The 9010-nt window shown below is 54.2% G+C and overlaps 1 protein-coding gene across 1 annotated transcript in view; it reads right to left on the bottom strand.

Annotated features, from left to right (window-relative positions):
* CD82 (CD82 molecule) overlaps positions 1–8732 on the bottom strand; it is a 49788-nt gene extending 41056 nt beyond the window's left edge. Inside the window, exon 1 of the mRNA XM_046016535.1 lies at positions 8600–8732. The gene's annotated coding sequence lies outside the window, so the exon portion shown is untranslated. The remainder of the gene's footprint in view (positions 1–8599) is intronic.
* Between the last annotated feature and the right edge of the window lie 278 nt (positions 8733–9010).

Raw genomic sequence — 9010 nt, forward strand, 5'->3', positions numbered from 1 at the left:
ATCCCTTAGCCTCTAAGGTTTTCCACAAAAAAATATTTCGTCAGTAATTACAAAGTTTGTGTGTGTGTGTGTGTGTGTGTGTGTGTGTGTGTGTGTGTCTGCCCATTTGGTTCGAATGGAGAAGACGTTTCTCAACAGCTTCTAAACAGTTGAGAGAGATAGCCTTCCTACCTCAGAACCCCCCGTCTGGGCGGCCTCTGCTATAAGGGGGACATGGCTTCTCCCAGGGAATGTCCACATTCCATGTGGACGCCATCCCAGTGCACATGATCAGGACCATAAGTGGAAGCTAAGGGAGGATAGGTTTGTTCAAATTCTATAGCATATATATATATATATATATATTTGGGGTTTTTTTGTTTTTTTGTGTTTTTTTTTTAAGAGCCAGATCTGGGGCAGCTGGGTGGCTCAGTTGGTTGAGTGACTGCGTTCAGCTCACGTCATGATCCTGGAGTCCTCGGATCAAGTCCCACATCAGGCTCCCAGCTCAGCAGGGAGTCTGCTTCTCCCTCTGACTCTCACCCTTCTCATGCTTTCTGTGTCAAATAAATAGGTAAAATCTTTAAAAAAAAAAAAAAAAGTCAGATCTGTGCAGGGGAGAAGGACTCTTTATTTCTCCATGGGAGTGGCAGGCACAGCCTTCATTTACCATTCTCTGGCTTTTACTGGGGGGGCTGTGTGTGCTGGGCCCGCTGCTAAGCGTTTCACCCATACCCATACCCATTACCTCGTGTAACCCTCCCACCGGCGGGCGGTTGAGAAACTTGCCCAAAAGTGAGCAGATGCTGGGAGGAAGAGCTGGCCCACACCTAGGTCCCTACGTGCAGCTTGCCTCCAGGGGACTTCTGACACGCAGGGTTTGAAAAGCAAGCTCTACAGTGTGGTGGCAAAAGAGGAGGCTGCTGCTCACCCCGCCAGGAGAGGGCGTGGGCAGAGAGGAAGGGGATCAGGGGGCCTTGCCGAGAGCCTCTAAATGTTCAGTGCAAGTAGACCCACACATCCTGCCGGCCTCCGTTACTCCCCCGTTGTGTGGTCAGGAAAGGTCGGGGAGGTGAGCTGTCGACATGACCCACAAGGACCCAAGGACTAGCCACCCACTCACTCACACAGGACCTCAGACAAACCAATCCTCCCGCAGCCCCACTGACGTTTTATTTCCTCTACACACCACAGCATCTCACCGGGTCCCACGGCAGCAACATTGCAATAAACCATCTCCTAAACCAGTGACTGTGAAAGTGATTTTCCAACTGTAGTAGAATTATTCATTGTTACCATTATTATTAGCAATGACAAATTAACATTTATTGAGTGCTTACTGCTTACCTGACATCATTCAAAGTGCCTTCTACTTATCAGTGGAACGCATATTGCCCTCTCCACTTGTTTCCCTAAGGAGGGACCTCTACCAGGAGAACACCTCTAGTCTCGCTCCGCCTCCTCCCTTACTTCCTGGACCCCAACAGAGGCTTCTGTGATTGGCTCGTCTCGAATACGCACTGGGCATGCTCCGTGGGGCATGCAGCCTTCTATCCCGGCTGCCCTCTGCTCCTACCACCTGTTCCTACAGGGAGGCTGGCCCCTGTCCAGCGCTGCTTGTGACCGGACAGGTAACTCTGCCAGTTCGACGGCAGACGGTTGGAGAGCCCTCTGGGCCCCGGATCTAAAGCTGTGTTCTCCGGTCAGCTTTCTCAGTGTTGATGCTTCCTGTCCGAGCCCCATCTCTGTCATCTGTTTCCATTTGGTTCCAAATACAGAAGAAGGGGTCTCTCTAAAACCTAAACATATGTTAAGATCCTTTAACCCTTATAGCGAGGCCCCGATTTAGAGATTATTATCATCTCTAGTCTATACAAGAGGAAATTAAGCCCTCTGGTGTCAAGGACTGTTGAAAAGCTTTCTAGGCAGGCAGCGCTCAGGGTGTATGCCCCCGGGATGGAAGTTGGGATGACACTCCCAACCATATCGGACTCTTGTCTCCCAGGCTCTGAGGCCAGTGGACATAGCCACTGCTTCCGCGGACATTACCTCCGTCTTTTTTTTTTTTTTTTTTTTAATTTATTTGGCAGACAGAGATCACAAGTAGGCAGAGAGACAGGCAGAGAGAGAGAGGAAGCAGGCTCCCCACCGAGCAGAGAGCCCGATGCGGGGCTCAATCCCAGGACCCTGGGGATCATAACCTGAGCTGAAGGCAGAGGCTTAACCCACTGAGCCACTCAGGTGCCCCATTACCTCCGTCTTTTGATAAAAGGCTTGGCAACTGATACATCAAACCAACACCCAACCCCTTTGGGAACAAATATGATTGATCAACAACAAAAACCAGACTGTGATCCCAAGTTCAAATAATATCTTTCTGTTTAAATATATATAGTAAGTTTCTCCATAGCTTTACCGAGTAAGTCCATTCTTTCGTGAGCATTAAGACTATGGAATCATTGCAGGAGATTCAGAAAATTGAGGAAGGAGGAAAAAATAAAGGTCTGTAATCTGATCTGTATAATCCCAATATTGTGTATTTAAATGTACTTATTCATCTACTTTTCGGCCTGGAGTACAGTTGTGGGGTAGGGGAAACTCGGCTATTGTGTCTACAGAGCCCCCATGAGGGAACCAGGATCTGCCCACCTACAGTGGCTGTCTGTCTCGGTGCAGGAGAATGGACTGGGCACCCAGAGTCCTCTTTCTGAATAAATCCCTGAGACAGCAGGCTGTGACGTCACGTGTGCCTCATTTACAAGTCAATTGCAGCAAATGCAAGATGACAGTTTCTAGTTCTGTGGCCCAAGAAAGGCTGTGACTTGTCCAAGGTCACAAGGCAAGTAAAGGACAGGCTAGGGTCTCCTGATCCCCACACTCAGGCTATTCACCAAGCTTTCCTGCTCACCCCCCAAAGACTGAAATCCTGCTTCCTCTTAATAATAGCAGCACTACCAAAACCAGCTGAAATATGTATGTCACCATGTGCCAAGCACATGTCATAAATGCTTCATATATATTAATTCGCATCATTCTTGGGGCACCTGGGTGACTCAGTCGTTAAGTGTCTGGCTTCAGCTCTGGTCATGATCCCAGGGTCCTGGCATTAAGCCCCGCATCAGGCTCCCTGTCCCTTTCCCACTCCCCCTACTTGTGTTCCCTCGCTCACTGTGTCTCTCTCTGTCAAATAAATAAATAAAATCTTAAAAAAAAATCACATCGTTCTCAACAGCCCTATGAGGTAAATACTATTATGATCCCCATTGTAGATGCCAAACGGATGCACAGAGGGGCTAAGACACTTGCCCAAGGGCTCACCCAGCAGGCAAGTAGCAGAGGCAAGAATCACCTTTAGGCAGTTAGGTTTGGGACATCACTCGAGGTTCCTTCCCAAATTGGGCCAACCCAGCTGGTCCCCAGGCAGGCTTCTGGAGCACTGACTGCCTGAAGAAGAAAACCAACCTAGAGGCTCACCTCCCTAGACAAAGTCATCCTGCAACTTCACATCAGATCCAGGATCTGAACCCAGACTTCCAAACAGACTCCAGCACTTCGTCCACTTTCCTACATTGGTTCTAGAAGGCTAGGTTCAGAAACAACCACTTCTTTCCCAGATCCTCCCTCAGCACAACAAAGAAAGTCAGGCACAGGGCCTGAAGAAGAGTCAGAAGCCCCCACTATGGGGAAAGAAGCCAGAGGGGACAGTGAGGGGCCTCCCAGAGTGTCACATCCAGTGGCGTGCAAAGAGACTGTCAGGTATGGGCCTCCCAGAGGGCACCGTCCCATTTCCCCAGCCTGAGCCTGTGCCCTCACAGGACAGTAGCACCTTCCACAAGTAACGCAGCCAAGCCAGGGTTCACTAAGGGCCAAAGTGGACCCTTCACCAGGCTGGAGCTAGAGGAAGTCGAGCTGTTCCCCTCTCAGGAGGGGAAAGGCCAGGCCTCACAAGGGAAGCTGAAGCCCTGACCGAAGCAGTCCCGAGGCCAGCCAAACCATTCTTGCCTCCCTGGTCCCAGGTTCCAGGAGCAGGATGGGCAGGCCTGAAGGGTAAGGCATGGGCATCCAGACCCGGCTTCCCAGCTCCACCTTTGCTAAGGAGTCGCCAAGGATCTGGCACCGAGCTGGGTCCTGCTGGGCCACCCCGAGGAGCATCACTTACTTATTCATTTGACCATCATTTCCTGAGAGCCTGCTGTGTACCAGGTCTTGTGCCAGGAATCAAGGACACAGAGATGGACAGGGCAATCCCTGCCTGCGAGGGTTCATGGAGTCACTCCATATGCCACCAAAGAGCAGCGGGAGAGTAAAGCACTCAGTGCAGACAAGCACAAGGGGGAGGGAAAGGAAGGGTTTAAAGAAAAGCTGCCATCCACGTTGAGACCTCCTTGCCCTCAGAAAGCCTGGGGTCGCACTGGGGAGGCACATGCCCCGGGGAATGCACTTTTTGTTCTATGCTCATGTCATCCTGTGAGGCTGTTTCCGTTACCCAATTTACAGATTCAGAAACTGAGACTTAGAGAGGGTCACAAAGCTGGGAAGGGCAGAGCCAAGATCCTAGCTCCAGAGTCTGGCTGTGGCCATGCTCTACCACCTCCCTGATCCGGCAGACAGGCAGGAGGCCGGTAAGGCGGTTTCAGGTGGGGTAGGCAAGGGAAGGAGGTGGTCTCAATTCTTGCCTGTGTGAGAGGAATCACCCAGTTCACCTGATATGTGTGTGTGTGTGTGTGTGTGTGTGTGTGTGTGTGTGTACGCATGTGCTCACATGGGCTCTACTTTACAAACAACAGATTCCAGGCCACAGAACTTCCTAAAAGCCAAGGAAAGGAACGAAGCACCACAGAGAAGGGAAGCCCAGAGAGGAGAAGGAACTTACCCGGGGTCACACAGCCTATAAACAAAGGAGCCGGAACTAATTCCAAGAACCAGAACCCAAGGCCTCTTCTCTCCCGCTCAGCTGCTTTCTCTGTGTCAGCACAGAGTGAATCAGCTGCTGACAGGAAAACCAACGTGTAGGGGGAACCCCAGGGGTGAGTCAGGAACCAGCCAGCCCCCAGACACCAACTGGGCCTGTGACAGAGGCCCCGAGCCTGTGGTTGGCCTCCTCACAGGCAGCATCGGGATGGGGTGAGGGGAGGAGGGAAGCAACACATACCACAGCACTCGTTGTGTTTACCTCTGGGCTTCCCTCCTGGCTCCTTGGATCCAGGCTTAGAGGAGGGGAAGCCGGTGGGCAGGGCAGCTCCTGCTGAGATGAAACAGGCCCCCCAGGCCTGGCCCCATCCTGTCCCACAAAGGGGCCCAGGCTCTTGCCTCCCTCCCACCTCTCACTGAGCCAACTCCTGACTGTTTGATGCTCTTGATTAAACCCTAACCGCCTCCTCTCAGCTTCCCCTGGGGTGGAAGAAGTGGTTATAACGGTCTGGAGTAAAGGGTCAGGGCCAAAACCAGGGGTGCCAGCTGGCCCCAGATGCTCCAAATCCACAGGAATGTTCGAGGCTTGGGTCTGCTCAGCCTCGGGCCAGGAGGGGACTGTCTGGTCTTCAGGTGGAACAGGGTTGGGTCCTCAGACTGGGAGGGTATGAGGGGGAGGGAGAGCTTCTAGGCAGTGGTTCAAAAGTCTGAAGCTGAGAGAGACAGAGAGAGAGAGAGGAGAGAAGGGAAGAGAGAGAGACAGGACTGTCCCACATTGCAGAAACTTGAGAAGAGCCAACCAAAATCCACACCCCCACACGTGGGAAATTTGTGTCCCTACCACCTAACCTTTCACCCCAGCCCTCCCTGGGCTGTAGCCAGGAGAGGGAGAGCCCCAGGCACTTCTCCCCATCCACCCTGCTCTCAAACCCACCGCTGACTGGTGCAAGCTCCCACCACTTGCCCAGATGCCCCCCCCCCAAGCCCCCGCCCCGTAGGCAAGCACAGGGCCTACTGGGCAGCTTCCTCCCTATCACTCCATAGCACACCTCACCCTCCCCAGCACCTCTGAGCCCCTGCTAGGCACCAGGGTCGAGGCTGGGTGGGGGACTACAAAGAAAAACAGGGCACATGTGGGGATCCTTCCTCTTCTCCCCGAGTCACCCTGGCTCCCCTCCCACCCCTCTGATGGCACCTCTTCCTTCACTCTCAGCAGCAGACACCCCAAAGGCCCGCAGTTCCCTCCTTCCCCATCACCACAGCCCTGGGATCCTTCTCCCTTGACCACTGAGTCCCTCACCCCAGCACATCTGGCAAACTGGTTTCCTAAAGTGCCCCTCTGCATACATCACTCCCCGGCTCAACAACCTTCAGTGGCTCTCACTTTCTGCAAATCAGATCCAAACACCTCACCTTGGCATTGAAGGCCCTCCATGAGTTGATCCAACCTACCATTCCCCTCCTTCATAACCCTGCTGAGTCCCAGTTCTTTGGCCAGACTGATCAAACTAGCAGTTTCTTAAAAAGTCCCTGAACACGGTGACCTCCTGCTTCTGCCTAGGTATTTTCCTCTGCCCAAAACTGTCACTGCAGCAGGGGAAACCTTCCCAATTCTTACAACCCATCCCAAATTCCACCTCTTCCATGAAAGTTCCCTGTAATACTTTTTTCATTGATCTCCTGTCAGGGTCACTGGTATCCCTTCCCAGAGAGTAAGCAACTGACGATGGGGGCAGTGTGTCATCCTTTATCATGCGTCATGTGGGCTGGAGGGGTGGTGGCAAGACTTCCAGTATTTGCTTCCTAAGTACTCTTTGAAATGAACATCTTCTCCTTCACAACGCCCCCACCCCAGCTACAGGCCCCACCTGGTGACCCTCTTCCTCCTCCACAACACCACACTCTAATCTTGGGCTGTTCACATGCTTGGACAGGGGAGACTGAGGCCCCAAGCTGATCCAAGCCCAATCGTGACTGGCTCCTGGGAGCCCAGGAGCCGCTTACCCTCTGCCCTGGTTTCTCTAGGATCTCACTGCTTCTAAGCACCCTCCCCTCCCAAAGGCACACACACTGTCTCCTCCCTAGAGAGCAGGCTTCAGTCACACTCTGTCCCATACTACTTTCTAGCGGGTTCCAGAGTTCATCTCCCCAGGACATTCAGGGAACCGACATGCAGCACCCCCAGTCTCCTTCGGTGCCCAGCCTTGGCTGAACAGGTTAACAAGTGCCCACATTGACCGTCACCTTCATCCCAAGCCAAGTGTTCAGTGGAATAGCTGGGCTCCAGACACCAGAACAGTGCAGACCCATGAAATCTCATCTGGCTCCAGGCCCTGGGCGTGTGTTATCTTCCCCAGCAGGGGCATGGTGAGGGTGGGGGAGCCTTACTGTCAGCAGCCCCAAAGGAGGGCAGAGCCCAGGTCTGTCTAGGTTGTCTCTGTATCCCCTAGCTCCATTTCATATATAGTAGGTGCTCAGTAAACATAACTGGACAACCACCAGCCCCAAGCGCGATGACAGAAAACTCAGCCACTCTTTGGTCCAGATGACACACTCCCCAAACGTGAAATGGACAAAGTGATGCAGGTGGAAGGTGGCAATTTCTGGCACTCACAGGGTCAAGAATGGCTGCAGCCTGCTCTCCAAAAACAGGCTTATTCCCAGGCAGGAAGCCAGTCCATCACCTGCCCGCCTGCCTCAGAGCAGCTGTCATATAGCGAGGGCTCACTGGGTGCCTGATGCCTTGCTAAACACAGTATATGAATTACTCTGTTTAGTCCTCGCCACTGCCCTTGGGTTCTGCCAGGACTCCCATTTTACAGATGCGGAAACTAAAGCTTGGAGGGAAGTGCAATCCTAATCAGTTTGGTCCCAGAGCTTCAGATTGTGCCCACTGAATGAGGTCGCCCAGCTGCTATGGCCCTGGCACAGAGCACCGACTAGCACCAGGAACAGAAACCTCTAGGCCAATGAACTAACCCTGAGCATGCAGCAGGAGCCGGGGCCCTCGGCTTGACTCTGGACCCAAAGTTTGTCGGGGTTTTCCCCTTCTCTCCCCGCCCCACCAAGAACTTGTCCCCTGGTTTCCAACCACGGCCTCCCAGGCCAAGTCACCTGGAAATGCCCCAGGAAGGGGACAAAAACCCCTGCTGAGGATGTGGTCTGAAGTATTACTGGGATCTCAGTGTTGGGGGGAAGGGGAGACTGACGTTTCCTTGCTTTACGCTGCTTCCCCGGGGCTTGTGGGTTCAAGCCCCCATCGGAGAAACTAGTGTAAACTTTAAAGTACTTCGCTTAACTCTAGGGGAGCGTTCCCTTGGCCCAGAGCCACCGGGCAGGGAGAGCCAGCCAGCGCTCTGTGCACACCAGTGGCTTAACTGCAGTCCGCTCTCACCTGCCCGCCCTCGCCTTCCAGGGCTTTTGTGAGAAAGGGCAACCGGAGCACGGAGTTCACCTGGTTCAACCTACTCCGTTTACGGAACCCAAGAAGCCCAGAGCAGGGTGGGGGAGTCGGGCCCGGGGCCACACAGCTGGTAGACGACACAGCCGGAGAACTGGGGGTCAGGACTCAGGGGCTTAGGTTCCTTTTCACCCACCAGCTGCTGCTGTCACTTGCTCCGAGAACGCTGCCCAGGCGGGCTCTGGAAGTGGAGATGAAAACTAACTTTGCTACTGTTGGTCCGGCCGGCCTCCCCCCTGCCCCTCTCACCTTCTGGCTTTGCTTTCTGTTAGGCGCTGCAAGCCCGGTGTCGCCCGCTCGCGCCCGCCTGCGTCCGACTGCGCAGCTCCTGGCTCAGTCACTCTGCAGTTCTCCCGGCGACCGTCGGGGAACTCTGGGGCTGGAGTAGGCCCCGCCCCCGGAGGACACGCCCTGGACACGCCCCCTGCCCTGCGGGAATGTTGCGGCCTCCAAGCCAGACCCGGCTCCGCCCACCAGACCTTCCATGGAGATACCAGTCAGCCCCGCCCCCGGCCCGGGGGTGGGAGGGGCTTCTCTTGCCCCGCCCCGCCCGTTGTGGCCTCCCTAATTCCCCCACCAGCCCCGCCCCCGCGCCCGCCTCCTCGCCACGCCTCCTCAGATGTGTGCACCGCGCCGCTCCTGCCACCGGCCCCTCAAGGC

Source organism: Meles meles, chromosome 8 (genome assembly GCF_922984935.1).
Source record: "Meles meles chromosome 8, mMelMel3.1 paternal haplotype, whole genome shotgun sequence".
In the NCBI taxonomy this organism is placed as follows: Eukaryota; Metazoa; Chordata; class Mammalia; order Carnivora; family Mustelidae; genus Meles; species Meles meles.